General features: G+C 39.7%; 1 long non-coding RNA gene across 1 annotated transcript; it reads right to left on the bottom strand.

The window, feature by feature from the left end:
* Positions 1 to 295: 295 nt before the first annotated feature.
* On the bottom strand, positions 296 to 2,459 carry LOC123648423. Its single transcript, XR_006738626.1, has 2 exons — positions 1,670 to 2,459; positions 296 to 412 (listed from the first exon to the last, which is right to left on the bottom strand). It is a non-coding gene; the product is annotated as an uncharacterized LOC123648423 (long non-coding RNA).
* Positions 2,460 to 18,564: the final 16,105 nt, after the last annotated feature.

Below are 18,564 nucleotides of genomic sequence, written 5' to 3'. Positions count from 1 at the left end.
CCACATCTGTCTAAGCTAAGAAGAATTTCCTTTTGGGAGGTGAAAGCCTGCAGCTCCTCCTGTTCAGAGGAAAGTGCTAGTGACGGTAATGCAGGGTGACACTAAATAAACAGTTAGGGTGGACTGGAAAGATGGAGTTAATTATCCAGTGAGCTGCATTGCAGCTCAGACCATCAGGGGCTGATTTGTTTTGGCTCAGAGTCCAAGGAAGGAGACAAACCACTCTTCTCCACATCTCTTTGGGATCCTGATCATTCATGTCTCAAAACAAAAAACAAAAACCACTACCCAGATATCACTGCTTCAATTAAAATTTGGTTTATTACTCCTCTGCAGATTCTGCAAAAATGTCCACTCCATTGCCCCATAGTCCTGGAGAGAAGACCCAAAGCGACTCAAAAATGCACTCCCACTAGAGAAAAATCAAGAAAAATCAAGCTGGAGTCCAAAATCTTTTTAAGGCCCAATGGTAAGGAAAGCAGACATCCAACACCCCTTCCCATCCCTTCACTGGGATTCTTACAATAAATTTACAAAACTACGTGTTCATAAAAACTAAGATATTGGACTGGTTTTCACGATGGTTTTACTTCCCTCTCCAAAAAAATCAGGCTTCCTGAAATTTGAAATGCAGTTAGATTTATTGTTTTCGTGATTCATCGACTATCCGGTTTCCTCAGGTAAACCTGCACTTACATATAAATCCTAGTAATTTAAAACTTCTCCCTCCCCACTTTGCTCTTCCCTCCTCTCCGCCCTCCACCCCATTCTGATATTAATAATCCCCGGCTGCCCCTCTTTCCGGGTCATTACGGTACTGCTGGTCTCTAATCAATCCTAATGCGATGGCAATTGGAGTCCCTGATGACTGCGGCTCGGGTTTCTTGTAATGGCTCTACCACATTTTCCTGGACCTCCTTCTTTAACCTGAGATGCCAGGGGGACGAGTCCCTTCTCGGCTGCTGATTACTTCAAGATGTAGGGGCCGGTTTGAGCAGAAGGAGAAAGACACGCGCACAGCGTGGCTGCCACAGCGGGCTGGGAGGCTAGGGCAAGCAGACGTCTGCACGTAGGGCGCCGGCAGCCGAATGCCTCTCGCTACTTTTTTTCTTTTCCCCCCATTTTCCAGGCCCAAACTCACCCGGGGGACCGAGATTACGGTTCTCAGAGCAGATTTTTTTTTTTTTTTCCTGATGCGGGAAGGCCTAGTGGTCTCTGGGACTCTCTCCAGTTCTCACGGGTTCCCACCCTGCAGCGTCCACCCAGGCCCCCGGGCCAGGCCTGCTCCTAGCTCAAGAGCGAACGCTTCTTCCCATTCCTCAGAGCCAGCTCTTCTTCCTTCCTGGTTGTTTGCTCCCAGTGCCTTCCTCCTCCCCAATTTTAGTGTTGGGACTGGAAACTCCCCTCTTACCCCCATCTCCTCCACTGACCCTTGACCTTTCTCCTGTTCCTCAACCCAGCAGTGCCTGAAGCTCCCCAACTTGCTCCTGACCCAAAACCGGGCTCTGATACAGAAGCGTGGCCTAGTCATGTCGAGATATGACCTCTTCTCCCCTGACATTTCAGAGTCGGTCGCTGGGAATCCCTAGCCTCTAGAGACAAAGGGCCAACACTTCTTTCTCGCTGTTGCCACCCGGAAAGAGGACCAGGAGTGGGAACTTGTGCCTACCTCCCTCTCCCGGACGAAAGCTCTCGCTTGCCTCCTCTACCCCCGGTCCAGGATCGGCAGCGAGATCAGCACGTTCGCGGCATTTGTATTCTTCCATTTCTCAGCCTAAGCCATTTAGTGTAACCCGAGCCCAGGATAATTGCCACGTCTCTGCCGCGATACTTTTTAAAACAAGATAATGCTTCTGAATTGCGGAAGAAAGTGCTGCGGACAAATTGGGAGCTGAGCTGCCGAGATAGATCGCTTTGTTAGGGGCAGCCAGTGGTTTGTGACTCAATTAGTGCATTTCTGGGAGCCGCCTCCGTTCTGCCGCGGGGTCAGCTCGAGGCGAACTCCCCCGTGTCTCCAGGGAGCGGGTGGGAGTTCCGGGGGATGGCAGCACTTCAGGCCTGCACCTCTGCCGCTGCATATCCACGCCGTGGGAAATGCTTTTGCGTTCCCACACGAGTACATTGTTTGGGTTCTAATGATCCAGATTTTAACGGACAGACGTTCGACCACCTCTGTTCCGAAACGGGCTGCGCGGCATTTGTCTAAATTTCCAGTCCTCTGAGCAGTGGGGGAAGAAATGCTGTGTAGAGGGTGCTGCGAAGGTGCCCACTCACCCATGCCCCTCCGCGCGTCTCGCCCACTCGCCTGGGCTTGGACTTTGCAACAAGGTTTTCCCTACACCGCTGCAAAGCTCTCCTGGAAGCCAGTAGGGTGAGGCTGCCAGGAAGCGGGCGGACTACGAAGGACGCTTTTAGGACTTCGGAGAAGGTCGTAAGATCTTCCCTTACCTCTGCTCAGGTTCACCCCCCACCCCCATCCGTCACCCGTCACCCCCCAGGCAGGCCTGGGTCCCCGTTTCGTAGGCCCATCCGGGGACCCAGGATAAGCCCCTCTTCCAGGTGCGCGCGCGGCCAAGTATCCGCGAGCTGGCGCCGGGGAGGGTTCGCCGCACGGCGTGCTCGCGACCCCACGCGCCGGCCCGCAGCGTCCACTCTTGGGGAGCTGAGCCGGACCCCAGCCCCGCCGCCTGCGCCATAAACTCCCTCCCGGGGCCGTGCGAGAGCTCTCGGGCGCCGGGTCTGCGCCGGGGCCAGCTCCGCCCAGTCGTGCAGCCAGAGGTCGCGCGATCTCGCCGGGTGCGCCGGAGGGCCAGGATGCGAGCAGGCTTCGGCCCCTGCTGCTCTCTGGGGTTATTGCCCTGGCGGTCTGTGGGGCCCACAGGCATCGGGGCGTAAGGAAGGAGGGATAGGGCCGGGGAGGGCGGGGACCAGAAGGAGGCGCGGGGAGGTCAGCGGCGCAGGGAGTGGGCGCAGGCCGGCGGCGGGCGCGGCTGGAGGAGAGAGAGGGCGCTGTCTTCCTGGCAAAGGAGTTCTCGCTTGGCTGGCAGGAACCGAAACAAAAAAACAAACAAAAAAGAGAAGAAAATCAGCCCCGCTGAGCCCCCGGGGTGAAGAGCGCACGGCGGGGAGGGCTCGGGTAGCGGAGCGGTTTCTCGACTCAAAGCCCGGGGACCGCTCGGCCCACCTAGGCCTCCCCAGCCCCACGTAGCCTCGGTGGGGACTCGCGGGAAGGGAGTCTTTTTTGGCCTATTTAGCTCTCCCCCAGTCGCCTTCCTTCAGGGCTATCCCTCCCTCGCTTTTTCCCTTCAAAAACTGGAGGCGTCAGGATAAGAACCGCGACGCTTCGCCGGCGAGTGAGGTGCCCCAAATTGCCCGAGGCGAGCGGGGGAATTTGGATCCTCTTTCATCAGGCGGAGACTGCTTTTCGGTTTCCTGTGACCTGAGGCTGGAAACCGCGACGCCAACCAATGCTTCACGTCGAAGCGCCGCAGCAAGCGGCCTGCCTTAGTTTGGCTGCACATTGCCCAGGAACAAGAGATGGAAGACGCTCTTATTTACCGTCACCAATTGGCCGGGGAGAACACTCAGAGACTAGTAAAGTCCCGGAGACAACTGCTATCAACCATTCTCCACCCAAATCCACAAAGCAAAAAATTGAATGTATATTAATTCGGGAGAAATAGCTATCCCTCCATTCCAAAAGCATACACTTCTCTGTCATTTGCCAAGGATGATGTGTACTTGCCTTTGCATAAGCATAATAAACTAGGCAAATAAAACAAAAGGATCCCAGACTCACTTATCTTCTGTCTTGAAAGGTCCCTCTGGATTAATGGATGGTAAAGGCCCTCCTGGTTTGTACATAGATACTAGATCATCTCCTTACACATCCGCCGCCAGAACGCCTCAAACTACAATCTCCGTTTGAATTTCCTGGGAAGTAGTGACTCCTCTGTGGCCCCTCTGGCAGAATCCAGGTGGCCTTGTCGTTCTGCCTTTAGCAGAAGAGCTATTTTCTGGGAGTAACTGGGTGGGCTGCAGTCCCCTGCCTCTTCACATTGAGAAACGCTTCTCTTGTGGGAACGTCTGTTTCTATTCATCCGATTTTCTAATTTCTTTGATCAGCCTAAATATTTTCTTGGCAAACGGAAATTGACCATGCCATGAATATGATAACAACCTGCTTGGAAAAAAGCTATTTTGTTTCCAAGCTGCAGAAGGACAGGGGGGGTGCGGGGGCTGGCTGTTAAGAATGCCTGTAACAGATTCCAGCACATACATCTTTTTGCAGTCTCTGAAACAGCTTTGTGAAAGCTGCATTTTCCTCATATAGCTTCTTCTCTTTCTCTCCTCCCGTCAGTTAAACACACACCTGGTCTCCTAAAAGTCTTTGATACTCTTTATTAAAAAATAGAACTTCAATGGATGCCTCCGAAGAATTTCCCTTTAAAACAGATGAAAGGCAAGGTTAATACAATGTTCTCTTAATCCCTTTGCCTTCTGAGTCAAAATAAATATTTTCTTCTTCATGTAATTGTACATCCTGCCATTTGGCTATGGCTATAAGCAAATCGACCGGTAATAAAAGTGTTTTGAGGCTGTGTATTAAATTCAATTCTCTTGAAATCAAGGGAGGAAGAGGGAGGAGGCTTACTTCACAGGCAAGAATTGGTGGAGTTCTGAAAAAGCTGCAAGAAAAGGACCTTTCACCTCTCATTAGTGATGCCATCAGTGTTCAGGCAGAGTGGAGCTGAGGTCATGTTACATATGGCACACAGTCTGCTCAGCACTTGAAACGTCAGCTTTGAAATTTTAGAGAGGGGAAAGGTCATCTTTAATAAGCTAAAGTCTGGGGCTCCCATTGCCCTTATTGCTAACTGGGTGGGTGTCCATATGCTTCAAACCCTCTGCACAAGTTTTTTTTTTCTTTTTTTTAAATTTGCAGATTTCAGCTGATTTTTGTTTCTTCATTTAATGTTTTCAGCTTTAAATACTCCAAAAGGCCTTTCACTTTTATAGCAGCCTTGTCACCTTTCCTTTTCTTTTCATGCAAGCATAAAACTGTTCTGAGTGATAGCTTTTTAGAGCTCAACTTCCCAGGAGAAATGAAGTATATCTGTCCATCTACATACATGGATCCAGACATGTGGGCTATAAGGTTACCCTTCTGAGTGGATAATTTAGACTTCACTCTTGTATACTACATAATTTACTGAACCTTCAAAACATTAAACTTTCCATATTATGTTAAAACTCTAGTTTCTGAAAACTTCCTGGATACTACAAAAAATTTTCATGCCAGTTACTGAAATTTCGCTTTTTTTTGTCTTAACCATGTGAGAGAAACTTTCAAATCAAAATATACTCCTTTTTCTATATGGCTTAAAGTTAAAGCTAACCAACAGATGCTACAATGGTAGAGTGTTGGGAAAAAAGTGCTAACATCTCACTTCCTTGTTCAGAAAATATTAGGCACATTTGTGAATGTTTAATCCTCAAATTTGTTCAAGAAGTGAAGTCAGCCAAATCAAAGCAACTATCACCAGATTTCTTTGCAGTCACTGTAAAAATGGATATAAATACTTTTCTTTGATATAACTGTGCAAGGAATTTCTCAATAGTGATTTGTTATTTGCTCAGTTCCAGAAACTTTTTTCCTCTAAGGTCCAAGAGGAGCAGCCTCTGCACACCATTACATGTATTCCTCATTTATTTTTCTTTGTATTTGTCAACCTATTTTATCTGTTTATATGCCAGATATGTTTTGTTTTTCCAGTTTTTTTTATTTACATAAAAGTTACATATTTTTTACTTGTAAACTTTAAAAATAAGACAACAGTCTATGGTAATTAACTTCAAACAAGTAGACTCAGTGATATTTTAAAATTGCTTCTTCCAGTCCACCAATTGAAAACATTGGAACAATCTTCAAACATCCTCTTGAGACAACTAGGGGTTCCTCATTACTAAAGAATTTAATTATCATGATACGCAGATAGGTGTTGGTTTTGCTTTGTGCCTAGTGAGAGTCCCCAAAATCCTTAATTTTGAATGAGCAAAATTTTAAAAGAACAGTTTCTGCATAATAGCAACTGAAACTATAGATGGGCAGGATGATTTCACAACCAAGAATGACATTGCATAAATAATTTATTTCTAATCACTTTCCTACATTAGGGTTTACTGCTAATGAGCTAGTGGACTTTGTGATACTTTAGCTAACCCAAAGCACTTGAGGCTTTGATGACCCAAATGGTTTAATAAGTTCAATCAATCTAGTCAATAGAAAGTGAAGATAAAGATGCAAACTGTAGTCTTAGGGAGTGTATGTGTGTGCACGCACATGCGAGAGCGTGAATGTCTGTTTGGGAGGGATGTAATGTTGCTTTTTTCATTTTTGACTAAATTTTAAAGTTCCCAAAATACTCCAGGAAAATTTAAGAGCAGATTGTGTCACTCCAGTAAGCCTGAAAAAACAAGAAGTGAAATATTTCAAGAGGCAGATTCATCAATGACAGGCTGATAACTCATTAAAGGCCTTTAAGAGGAATACTAATAATTTTCACTTCTTATAGCATCCCTTGCTCAAGAATGTTTAACATTTTATAAGCTGATCTTATCCATCTTTTCTAAACTTTGTAAAGTATTATCCTTATTACAAAGGGTAATTATTTCTATTACAAAAACATGGCAGAGAGATTGTATAATTTGCTCATGGTAATATAATTCATAGGCAGTTTGGGGATAAGAGCTACAAATTCCAGATCCTTCTCAATTTATGTAAAAGGCAATTTTCTGTAAAGAGGTCCATGATTAAAGTGACCTGGATTTAGTGAGTACTTGTAAAATGTTTTTTCTTCTTAAGTTAGACTCTATAGCTCAGGGTCAAGATTTGTGAGAAATTTTATAAATGTCTTTAAATGACAAAGAAGAAAAAATGCAACATGAATCGGCATCAGCCCACCTAGATCTGGTAGTTCTTCCATCCTGTCTGGAAATAAGCCATAGTCTTAGTTGGTACAAATGTCATGTGGGAGGAGACATACAGATTACAAAACCATGAGGTAATTACTACAGCTTAACTGTCCCACGGAGAAGCTATTAAGTGTTCATAAACAGGGTTACAATAGAATCCATAGTCTATAGCAAGATTTGGCCTGTATTTTCAATTCTTAAAATTCTTTCTTTGGCTTACTGAGGAGAAGAAATACTTAGAAATTCTAAGGATTTGGTTGATCTTTACAGCAGTGCTTCACAAACTTTAGTGGGCATGCAAATGACCTGAGGCACTTGTAAAAATACAGTTTACTGGACCCTACCCCTAGAATTTCTGATTCCCTAGGTTTAAAGAGACTGGAATCTGCATTTTAACAAGCAACACAGGTCATTTTGATGCAGGTGGTTGGTGGGCTATACTTTGAGAATAAACATTCCCTCTGTCTAAGGTAGAAGCATAACTAAAGGAAAGCTCTATCAGCAGAAATAAAGTTTAAACTCCAAATTTTCACCTAATCAGAATTTACTTTCCTTTGTACCATTTTGAAGAGGACTTTCAGATTATATTTTTGGTACGGAAGAGACTCTTTGGATTTCTGATGTATTTTTTAAAAATTAAAATGCTTCTAGCTAGTATTTAGATATGAAATCATTTGTCCTCTTTAAGTGATTGCTCTCGTTGAATGAGTTAGTAGGAAATGATACCAGATCAGGAGCGACAAGAAAGAAAAATCTCTGAAGAAAATCCAAGTACCAGTTGCAAAAATTAAGCAAATCTCACTGTCCCAAACACAGTACAGAGTAGCCAGTATTGCCTCCTAAATGCTAGCTTAAAAGTCCAAAGGTCTGTAAACATCTCTTCATGGTGCATGACCCCTGTAGAATAGTGAAACTCAGTTGGATTCCCCCCACCTTCAAGATCTGCAAAAAATGGAAATGCTCTGGAAAGTTTCCACAATGTGATAAAAGGAGTGGGAAATAGGGTCTATGAGGAAGTTAAAAGTGGTTGTCTACACTGCAAATAGTGGTCATTTGTTGCTTGAAAAGTTATATAAGGGGTTTTTATAATAAAGAACACATAAATCACTGTTTCTCATTTATAAAAGATTAAATACTGGACAAAGTTAATAATCATAATTTATTATTTTTCTCCCTTTCAAGATCACTTGAAAATGAGATAATGGAAACATAGACACCAGACTCTTTGCTGTTGGAAGAGGTTAAGAGGACATTAGTAGAACATGCCAAGCTTGTAGAATTGCTCTGAAAACATTCTTGATGGGACACCTTGCCACTCTGCTGAAACACTTGAGTATCAGAGAACTCACTACCTTACAACTGTCTTGCATATTTCAGGACACATCAAAACAAGAAAGATATGCGTGGTGGTAGCAAAGTTACATGGAATCCATGATCATGTACAAACTAGATAAAATGTGAGAGTAAGATGGTGGGAATCTTTTAATTACTTGTTGGTCAAGTAGAAAGTTAGAGTAAACTGTACTAGCTAAACTGCTTTCTCAAGTTTCCATTTTAGGCATTTCTACTGTTTGCCCACTGCCTAGTAGGCTGCCGGAGTTCACTATAGGAAAAGTAAATATTGTCATTTCAAATAAAGAACTGTTTATTATATAACAGAACAGAGGCTGCCTTCTATTTTTGAGACTCTGCTAAGTTAATTGGGGACAGTAGCCAAAGCAGCTGCCCAGGAGACGGTGTTTTCCAACAGCTACAATCCTTAAAGCTAAACTGGGTTCATGTTTGTCTATTAAGGCGCAATTACATTGTTCTATTCATCAAATGTTCTTTGGCTCCTGTTGGAGTTGAGTAAATGAGGGTACCGTTCATAATATTTTACCAGTCCATATGACTCCTGCATTGAGGACAAACCATAAGCCAAGACAGATCAAAGCCAAACATGAAGACCTGGTACCACGAAAGGGATTCAGCGTAGATTCCTCTCAATGAAAGAGGAAAGATTGCTTAGGGCCTATTTCCATCCAAAACAGGGCAAACTTTGGTAGGTTGAGAATGGGCTCAGTAGTTTCAACAATGTTTCCACATTCATTTTGATCTGGTGCTCACAGGTGATCTGCTACCTACATTTTGAGAAACACTAGTCTAAGTCAAAAAGGAGGAAAGGAAATATGGACTGAGTGGTAATTTAAGAGAAATAATGTTTTGGTTAAAAGAAAGAGTGTTATTTCAGGAATACTACTTTGCACTTCTATAACACTATCTTGCAAAGGGCTTCTTACATTTGAGCCTCACTTGTGAGATGGATGAGGAAGAACAATATTATTAACTCCATTTTACAAGTAAACAAACTAAGACAAAGGGTGGCTAGGTGACTGGATGTGGAGGCTGGAAGCCTGAGCCTTCCCATCTTTGTTTATCTACTTCATAGTCTCATTTTTAGTATGTCAAAACATATACATGTACCTCAAGCTTTTTAGTGACTAAAAGATATTTCATGGATATCATTTTACTTACCTATTTTCTTCTTGATGAGTATGTCTTTTTTTCCCAATCTTTTTCCTTAATAAATAGTGATTCCATCACTATCTTTTCATATATATCTTTGAGTAGTTATATGAATATTTTGTTAGGGTAAATTGCTAAAAGTTAAATTGCTGAGTCAAAGAGTATGTATAGTAAAGTTTTGATGTATATTTCTCAATTGTCCTTCAAAAATTTGTACCATTTTATACTACCCTTGATAATATACAAGAGACTGTCTAAATGTCTATTTAACATTTGCCAATCTGATTGGAAAAATGTGGTAAATTTAAATTTTTTTCATTTTTATTATTAATGCAGCTTATCATGTTTTAAAATTATGTCTAGGTAGATATAATGAGATAGGAAAGTATACAAACCTGAAGTGTACAGCTCAATGACTTTTTATATATGTATACATCTGAGTAATCATCATTCAGATATATAAAACATTTCTATCACTTCAGAAAGTTCTCTCTTGCCATTTCACCTACCCACCCAAGTATCATCACTCTTCCAACTTCTAACTACAATTCATTTTGTCTGTTCTTGAATTTAACATCAATGAAATCAAACAGTTTTATGTCTTCCTTTGCTCAACAAAGTACCTGTGCGATTCATCCATGTGGTTGTGTGTATCAGCAGTTTATTATTTTTTATTATTATGTTATATTCCATCATATGCCTACAAAATAAATTAGTTATCCATTCTCCTGCTGATGGACATTTGAATTGATTCCAGTTTTTTACTGTAATGAATAAAGCTGCTATGAACATACTTGTGTATAGCTTTCATTGGAGAGATATATATATACTCATTTCTCTTGGCCATACACCTAAAGTTGAATTGCTGTACCAAAAAAGACATACAAGGCCAACAGGTATATGAAAAAATGTTCAACATCATTAATCAAAAGGGAAATGCAAATTAAAACCACAATCAGATATCATCTTACCCCAGTTAGAATGGCTATTATCAAAAAGACAAAAGTTAAAAAATGTTGGCAAGGATGTGGAAAAAAGGGAACCCTTGTATGTTGTCAGTGGGAATGTAAATAAGTACAGCCATTATGGAAAACAGTATGGAGGTTCCTCAAAAAAATTAAAAATAGAACTACGATATGATCCAGCAATCCCTCTTCTGAGTATATATCCAAAGGAAATGAAATTAGTATATCAAAAAGATATCTGCACTCCCATGTTTATTACAGCATTGTTCACAATAGCCAAGATATGGAATCAATCTATGTATTCATCAATGGATGAATGGTACAGAAAATGTGGTATATATATTCAATGGTATACTATCCAGCCTTAAAAAAAGGAAATCCTGTCATATGCAACAATATAGATGAATTTGGAGGACATTATGCTGAGTGAAATAAATTGGGCACAGAAAGACAAATACTGCATGATCTCACTTATATATGGAATCTAAAAAGCTGAATGCGTAAAAACAAGAGAGTATGATAGTTACCAGTGCCTGAAGGGGAGAAGGGAGAAATTGGTCAAAGGGTGTAAAGTTTCACTTGGAGAGCAGGAATAAGTTCTGAAGAGCTGCTATACAGCATGTTGACTGTAGTTAATAATGTCAAAAATTACTAAGAGAGTGGATCTTAAATGTTCTCACCACAAAAAAAAGATAACAATGTGAGGTAACAGATGTGTTATTAATAATTAGCTTGATTATGGTATTAATTTCACTATATATTATACATATATCAAAACATCATGTACACTGTAAATACATACAATTATTATTTGTCAAATATACCTCAATAAAGCTAACAAAAAAAATAAGAAGAATTGCTGAGTCATACAGTAGGAGTATGTTTAGCTTTAATAGATACTGCCAAACAGTTTTCCAAAGTTCACTTCTACCAGCAATTGTATGAGAGTTCCAATGGCTCCATATTCTTCCCAATACTCAGTATTTTCAGTCTTTTAAATTTTAGAGTTTCTGGTGGATGTATAATAGTATCTTGTGGTTTTTGTGCATTTGCCTGATAACTAATGATGTTGGCCATGTTTCCATATGTATACATATTACATATGTACAACGGCCATTTGGGTATTTTCTTTTATGTGGTACTTGTTCAGGCCTTTTGCCTTTTTTTTCCCTGAGACAAAGTCTCCCTCTGTCCCTGGGGCTGGAGTGTAGTAGTATCAGCACAGCTCACTGCAGCCTCAAATGCCTGGGCTCAGGCAATCCTCCTGCCTCAGCCTCCGAGCAGAGAGGACTATAGGCGCACACCACCATACCTGGCTGATTTTCCTATTTTTTATAGAGATGAGAGTCTTGCTCTTGCCCAAGTTGGTCTTGAACTCCTCCTGGCCTCAAGCAATCCTGCCAACCCGGCCTCCCAAAGTGCTAGGATTACAGGCGTGAGCCACTGCACCCAGCTTGCCCATTCTTTAAAAAAGGTTTTTTGAGGCCAGGTGCAGTGGCTCATGCCTGTAATTCTAGCACTTTGGGAGGCTGAGGCCAGTCTGGGCAATAGCAAGACCCTGCCTTTACAAAAAATTAAAAAATTATCCAGCAGTAGTGGTGCTGGAAGATCACTTGAGCCCAGGAGTTCGAGGCTACAGTGAGCTATGATCAAACCACTACACTCTAGCCTATCCACTCTCCTATTGCTGTATTTTAACAAACAAAAGTTTTTAATTTCAATGAAGTTCCATTATATTTTTATTCTTTTATGGTTGTTGTCTTTTGAATCCTCTTTAAGAAATTTTTGCCTGCCCCCAAATCATGAAGATATTCTCCTGTTTTCTCCTAGAAGTTTATTTTAATTTCACATTTATAGTTATGAGCCATTGTGAATAATCTTTGTGTATGGTGTAAGGTAAGGGTCGTTTGTATTTTTTCCCCATGTGAATATCCAATGGTTCTAGCCTCATATTTTGAAAAAACCCATACTTTCTACCACAGAATTGCATTGGCACTTCAAAGGGGAAGCATTCAATATTTCACCATTAAATGTGTCAGCTATAGTTTTGGGGGTTTTTTTGGTAGTTTTGGGGTTTTTTTGGTAGCTTTAGCTTTTTGTAGATAGCTTTTGTCAGATTAATAAATTTCTCTCTCTCTTTTTTTTTTTTTTAAGACAGGCTCTCTGTTGCTCAGGCCAGAGTTCAGTGGCATGATCATAGCTCACTGTAAATTCAAATTCCTAGGCTCAAGTGATCCTCCCGGCTCAACCTCCCCAGTAGCTACAGGCAGGCACCACCATGCCTGGCTAATTTTTTTTTTTTTTTTTTTGGTAAAGACAGGTCTTGCTATTGCCCAGGCTGGTTTTGAACTCCTGGCTTCAAACTGTCCTCCTGCCTTGTCCTCCCAATGTGCTAAGATTACAGGTGTGAGCCACCATGTCCCGCCTCTTCTTTTCTTTTTGGGATGGAGGGGAGGGGAGTTGGGGGTCTACCTACTGTTTCCCAAGCTGCCCACTAACTCCTGGGTTCAAGCAATCCTCCCCCCCTCAGCCTCCCAAGTTGCTGAGATTACAGGGGCCCACCACTGCACCTGGCTACTTCTATTCTTAATTTGCTGAGAATTTTTTTTTCTAAATGAGTGTTATATTTTATCAAATGCTTTTTCTGTATCTGTTAAGATAATTACATAGTTTTTCTCTGATAAACCACACTTAATCATGATGTAGTATCATTTTTATATCTCTGTATTCAATTTGCTAATGTCTTCTTTATAATTTTTATAATAATAAAATATATTATGCTTTTATAATATATGATGTATTATTTGTCATTTTCCTAAAAATCATATGCATAATCCTTTCCATATGCAAAAAAGAATTTTTGTTTTGGCATCAGAGTTATGTTAGCCTCATAAAACAAATATGTAAGTATTCTCTTTTTCTCTAATCTCTGAAAGGGTTTGAGAAAGGCTGGCATTATTTCTCCTTAAATAATTGGAAAAATTCACCTTTGAAGATACTTGGGCCTGGATTATCTTTGTGGGATTTTAATTATAGATTCAATTTCTTTAACATATATCAGAGCATTCATTTTAAAGTGTCTTTTTGTATCTGTTTTAGTGAATTGTATTTTTCAAATAAGTTTTCCATTTCATCTAAGTTGTCAGACTTATTGGTACAAAGTTGCTCATTGTATTCTCTTATTTTCCTTTTAATATTTGTAAAATGTATAGTGACATCACATTTTGAAACTCCTAATATTGATCGTTTGTATTTTCTCTCTCTTTTATCGATTATTCTTGCTAGGAGATTATAGATTTTATTACTCTATTTAAAGAACAAATTTTTGGCTTGGATGATTTTCTCTGTTGTACATATACTTTCTATTTCATTGATTACAGCACTTTATTACTTCCTTCCTTCTACTTTATTTGAGGTTTTTTCTTTTTTTTCTTTTTCCCTTTCCCAACCCTCTTTGAGTTTTATTTGCTCTTCTTTTTCTCGTTTCATAAAATGAAAGCTTAGGGTATTGACTTTCAACCATTCTTCTTTTCTAATGTCTTCATTAGAAGCCATAAATTTCCTTCTAAGCACTGTTTTAGCTGCATGCCACAATTTTGATATGTTTTATTTTTATTATTCTTCAGTTCAAAATATTTTCTAATTTCCTTTGTGATTTCCTCTTTGACCCACAGGTCACTTAGAAGTATGTTCCTTGATTTTTATACATTGTGGAATTTTCTACTTCTTTTTGTGTTGATTTCTCATGGTCAATGAATACACTTTGTATGATTTCAGTCCTTTAAAATTTGTTGAGACTTAGTTTCAGACCCAGCATATGGTCTATCTTTAATATTCATTTGAAAAGAATGAGTATTCTGCAGTTGTTGAGTACAGTGTTCTATAAATATCTACTAGGTCAAGTTGCTTAGTAGTGTTATTTAAATATATTCGTATTGACTTTGTGGCCTTCGTGTTTTTGAGTTACTGAGAGATGTGTGTTAAAACCTCCAATTATGATTGTGAATTTGTCTATTTCTCCTTTTAGTTCAGCTCATTTTTGCTTCATATATTTTAAAATTATGTTATTATGTCCATACAAGTTTAGAATTGTTGGGTCTTTCTATTGAAATCAACTATTTTATTATTATGAAATATTTGAAATATTCTTTCTTTCTCTCTCTCTCTCTCTCTTTTTTTTTTTTTTTTTTTTTTTTGAGATGGATTTTTTTTACCCTGTATCCCAGGCTAGAGTGCAGCGGTGCAATTGTAGCTCACTGCAGCTTCAAACTCCTTGGCTCAAGTGATCCACGGGCCTCAGCCTCCCTCCTCAACCTCTGGAGTAGCTTGGATTACAGGTGAGAGCCACCACAGCAGGCTTAAAATGTTTTTTCTTATCTCTAGTAATACTTCTTGCCTGAAAGTACACTTTGTCTCATAAATACAATGACACTGCTTTCTTTTGATTAGTGTTTTCATGCTTTTGTTTTTCCATACTTTTGCTTTCAAGTTATCTGTGTCTTTATGTTTAAAGTGCGTTTCTAATGAATAGCATATAATTTAGTCTTTTATAAAAAACACTGACATCCATTTATATTTAATGAGTTTACTGATATAATCTGGTGTAAGTCTACCATCTTTCTATTTGTTTTCTGTTGGTTTCATCTTGTCTGTATTTCCTCCTTGCTGCCTTCTTTTCCAGTAGTTAAGTTTTTATTTTTATCTCCTTTATCTAATTTTTACTATTAATTTAGTATCATTCCTTTAGTAATTACAAAATGATATCTTTAAACTATTAAGTTTTCCTATTGAGGAACATAGTATCTTTCTTTATTTATTCAGGTCTTGTTAAGCCTGCAGTGAATTCAATGGTGTCCCTTTGAAATTCATGTCTGCATGGAACCCCAGAATGCAGCCTTATTTGGAAATAAGGTCCTTGCATATATTATTACGGTAAGGATTGAGATGAGATCATACGGGATTAAGGTGGTTCCTACATCCAATGAGCATATCCTTATAAGAAACAGAAAAGGGTACACAGAGATACAGAGAAGAAGGTGATGTGAAGATAGAGGTAGAAATTGAAGTGATGTGTCCTTAAGCCAAGGGACGCAAAGAATTGCTAGGACCACTAGAAGCTAGAATAACAGCATGAACAGTATCTCCCCCTCTCAGAGCCTTCAAAAAGGTACCAACCCTGCTGACACCTTCATTTAGGACTTCTGGCCTCCTGAACCATGAGAGGATAAATTTCTATTATTTTAAGCAGCCCAGTTTGCGGTGATTTGTTATGGCAGCCCTAGCAAAGCCTAATACAAAGCGCTTCAGGAAAGTTTTAGGGTTTATTAATATAAATCTTGCAAAAGTCTTGTTAAACTTATTCCTAGGCATTTCATAGCTTTTATTGCTATTATGAATAAAATCTCCTTAAGCATTTTTCTATCTGATTACGACTGTGGATCTAAGGAAGCTATTATCTTTTTTCTGGCTTCTTTATTGAATATTGGTTGTAATTATTTTTTATTATTCCTATTGATTTTCTGGGTTGACCTTAAAAAACAACCTGAAGAAAATTAAATTTTATATTTTCACCATCCAGAGATAACCACTGTAAACCTAAGTAGATTTCTTTGTGTTGACTATCTTAAATTTCTTGTGTAAAATCTCCTAAGTCATGATATAATAGTTTTTAATACATTGCTGAATTTATCTCATTAATATTTTATTTACAACATCTCTGTACTCATTGGTGGAAGTTGCTCTATTGTCATGGTTCTTTTTGTAGATCATAGACATGTTTGAAAATCTAATAAAAGCCTTGTACTTCCTCTTCTGAAAAAAAATATGTCACATATACACACAATTATCTATATAATTTCAAGGATTTGTGGACCTTCTTGAAGTTCCATCCATGAACATCCCAGTGTCTAGAGACTCCAAGTTAAGAACTGTTATCTGCTTTTCAATTTAATACCTCCCTTACTAGGCTCTGGTATCAGAGCTACGATAAAATTGGAAGCTCTCACTTTCTCTCTCTCTCCTTTCTTTCCTTTGTTTTCCTTTCCTTGTAGACTTGACAGAATTTATGTCTAAACTCTTTTTGGGCCTTTGACATTATATTTTTAAAGTTTTGATTACTCTATCCAGGCTATTACTTTTTGAATACATTTTAGTAGTTTGTTTTTAAAAAAATGTCTATTTTACCTGGAATTTTAATTTTTACTTGTTATATCTGTATTGGTTGGAGACAATTTCCTTTTGGAATCTGGGCCTTTAAACCAATGTACTTGGCCAGGTGTGCTGGCTCATGCCTGTAATCCTAGCACTCTGGGAGGCCGAGGGGGGAGGATCACTTGAGGTCAGGGGAGTTTGAGACCTGCCTGAGCAAGAGTGAGATCCCATCACTACTAAAAATAGAAAAATTAGCCAGGCGTGGTGGCTCATGCCTGTAGTCCCAGCTACTTGGAAGGCTGAGGCAGGAGGATTGCTTGAGCCCAGGTGTTTGAGGTTGCTGTGAGCTAGGCTGAAGCCACGGCACTCTAGCCCAGGCAACAGAGTGAGACTCTGTCTAAATAAATAAATAGATAGATAGATAGATAGATAGATAGATAGATAAAAATAAACCAATGCACTTTATAATGAGACTTTTTTATTTAAATAATCTCACTGTGTTCTAAATTAATTGAAGTCTATGAATGTTAAAAACATTTGACTAAGTAAACTTGATTATAATGCAGCAGTTTTAATTAAGGTCAAAATTCATGCTGAAACAAGTGTTGTTGATACTGTCTGTCTGTCTGTCTATCTATCTGTGTTACTTCTTGGACCTGGGTAGCCTGGAAGACCTATAGAGAGTGTTTTAATGACTGTCTCTCCCAGGAAGTCTGAAGCAACAGGACCCAGAGTTGCTGCTGAAGTTCAACTGATAAAAGAACAACTATTCCTCCCTTAACTAGATGAGAGACTCATGTAATTTAGGAACTACTGCTCAAATAGTGCCCAATTTCCAAGCTCCTTACATACCTGACCGGAAAGTAGAAGTCTGTTCTTTCAACTTTGTAATTCCTTTTCCATTGTCAGTTTGTTTTTGTTTCTGTTTTTTGTTTTTTTCTTTGAGAGGAAATCTTGTCCTGTCCTCTGGGCTGGAGTACAGTGGCTTCTCGAGTAGTTCACTGCAGCCTCAAACTCCTGGGCTCTAGCAATTCCCCTGCCTCAGTCTCCTGAGTAGCTGGAACTACAGGCGCACACCAAGGTGCCCAGCTAATTTTTCTATTTTTAGTAGAGACAGGGTCTTGCTCTTGCTCAGGTTGGTCACGAATTCCTGACCTTACATGATCCTCCCGCTTCAGCCTCCAAGAGTGCTAGGATTACAGGCGTGAGCCTGTAATAATTACATTATTTTTAACTATACTTAAACTTTTCATACTTCCTCTGTAAGTTCATTATGAGCCACTCCACTCTCTACTCCATTGCTCTCTTGCATCCTATGTAATGAGGGAATCTCTGAAATTGTTATTTGTTTGTAGTAATCTGTTCCTACTTACCCATCCCTGCCAAAGGTATTAATGTGTTCTCTTTACCCACGGTGTTCTGAAATTTCAAAACGTGTCTAGGTATGAATCTTTTTTTTAAATTTCAATTCATCCTGTTCTGTACTTAATAGGTCCTTTCAATATATACTTTTACAAGTTTATATAAACTCTGGGGGATGTTCTGTTTATCTTTGCCATTTTTTCCCTCTGTTCTCTATTCCTGGAACTCCTGTTGGACAAATATTTGTTCTGTTAGTTGTTCTGCCTCTCTTGACAACTTTTCCCTCAAGTTTTCTGTCTTTTGGTCTTTTTGCTCTATCTTCCAGGAGATTTTCTTGACTTTCCCTTGCATTCCTTCTATTCACTTTCCTATTTTGGTGACTGTATTTTTCATCTCCATAAACTCTGTATTGTTTTCCAATTGCTCCTTTTTCATAGTAGTCTTTCCCGGATTGATGGATATAACATCTTCTCTTCTTAGACACTAATAGGGATCCCTTGTGGTTTCTTAAGTTCTATGAATTATCTATATTTCCACTGCTGGGTTAGTTTTTGGTTTTTGTTCGTTTTTTGTTTTTGAGACAGTCTCGCTTTGTCACCCAGCCTAG

Source organism: Lemur catta, chromosome 1 (assembly GCF_020740605.2).
Source record: "Lemur catta isolate mLemCat1 chromosome 1, mLemCat1.pri, whole genome shotgun sequence".
Classification (NCBI taxonomy): Eukaryota; Metazoa; Chordata; class Mammalia; order Primates; family Lemuridae; genus Lemur; species Lemur catta.
The sequence above is the reverse complement of the archived record's forward strand: the minus strand, read 5'-3'. Positions and strand labels throughout refer to the sequence as shown.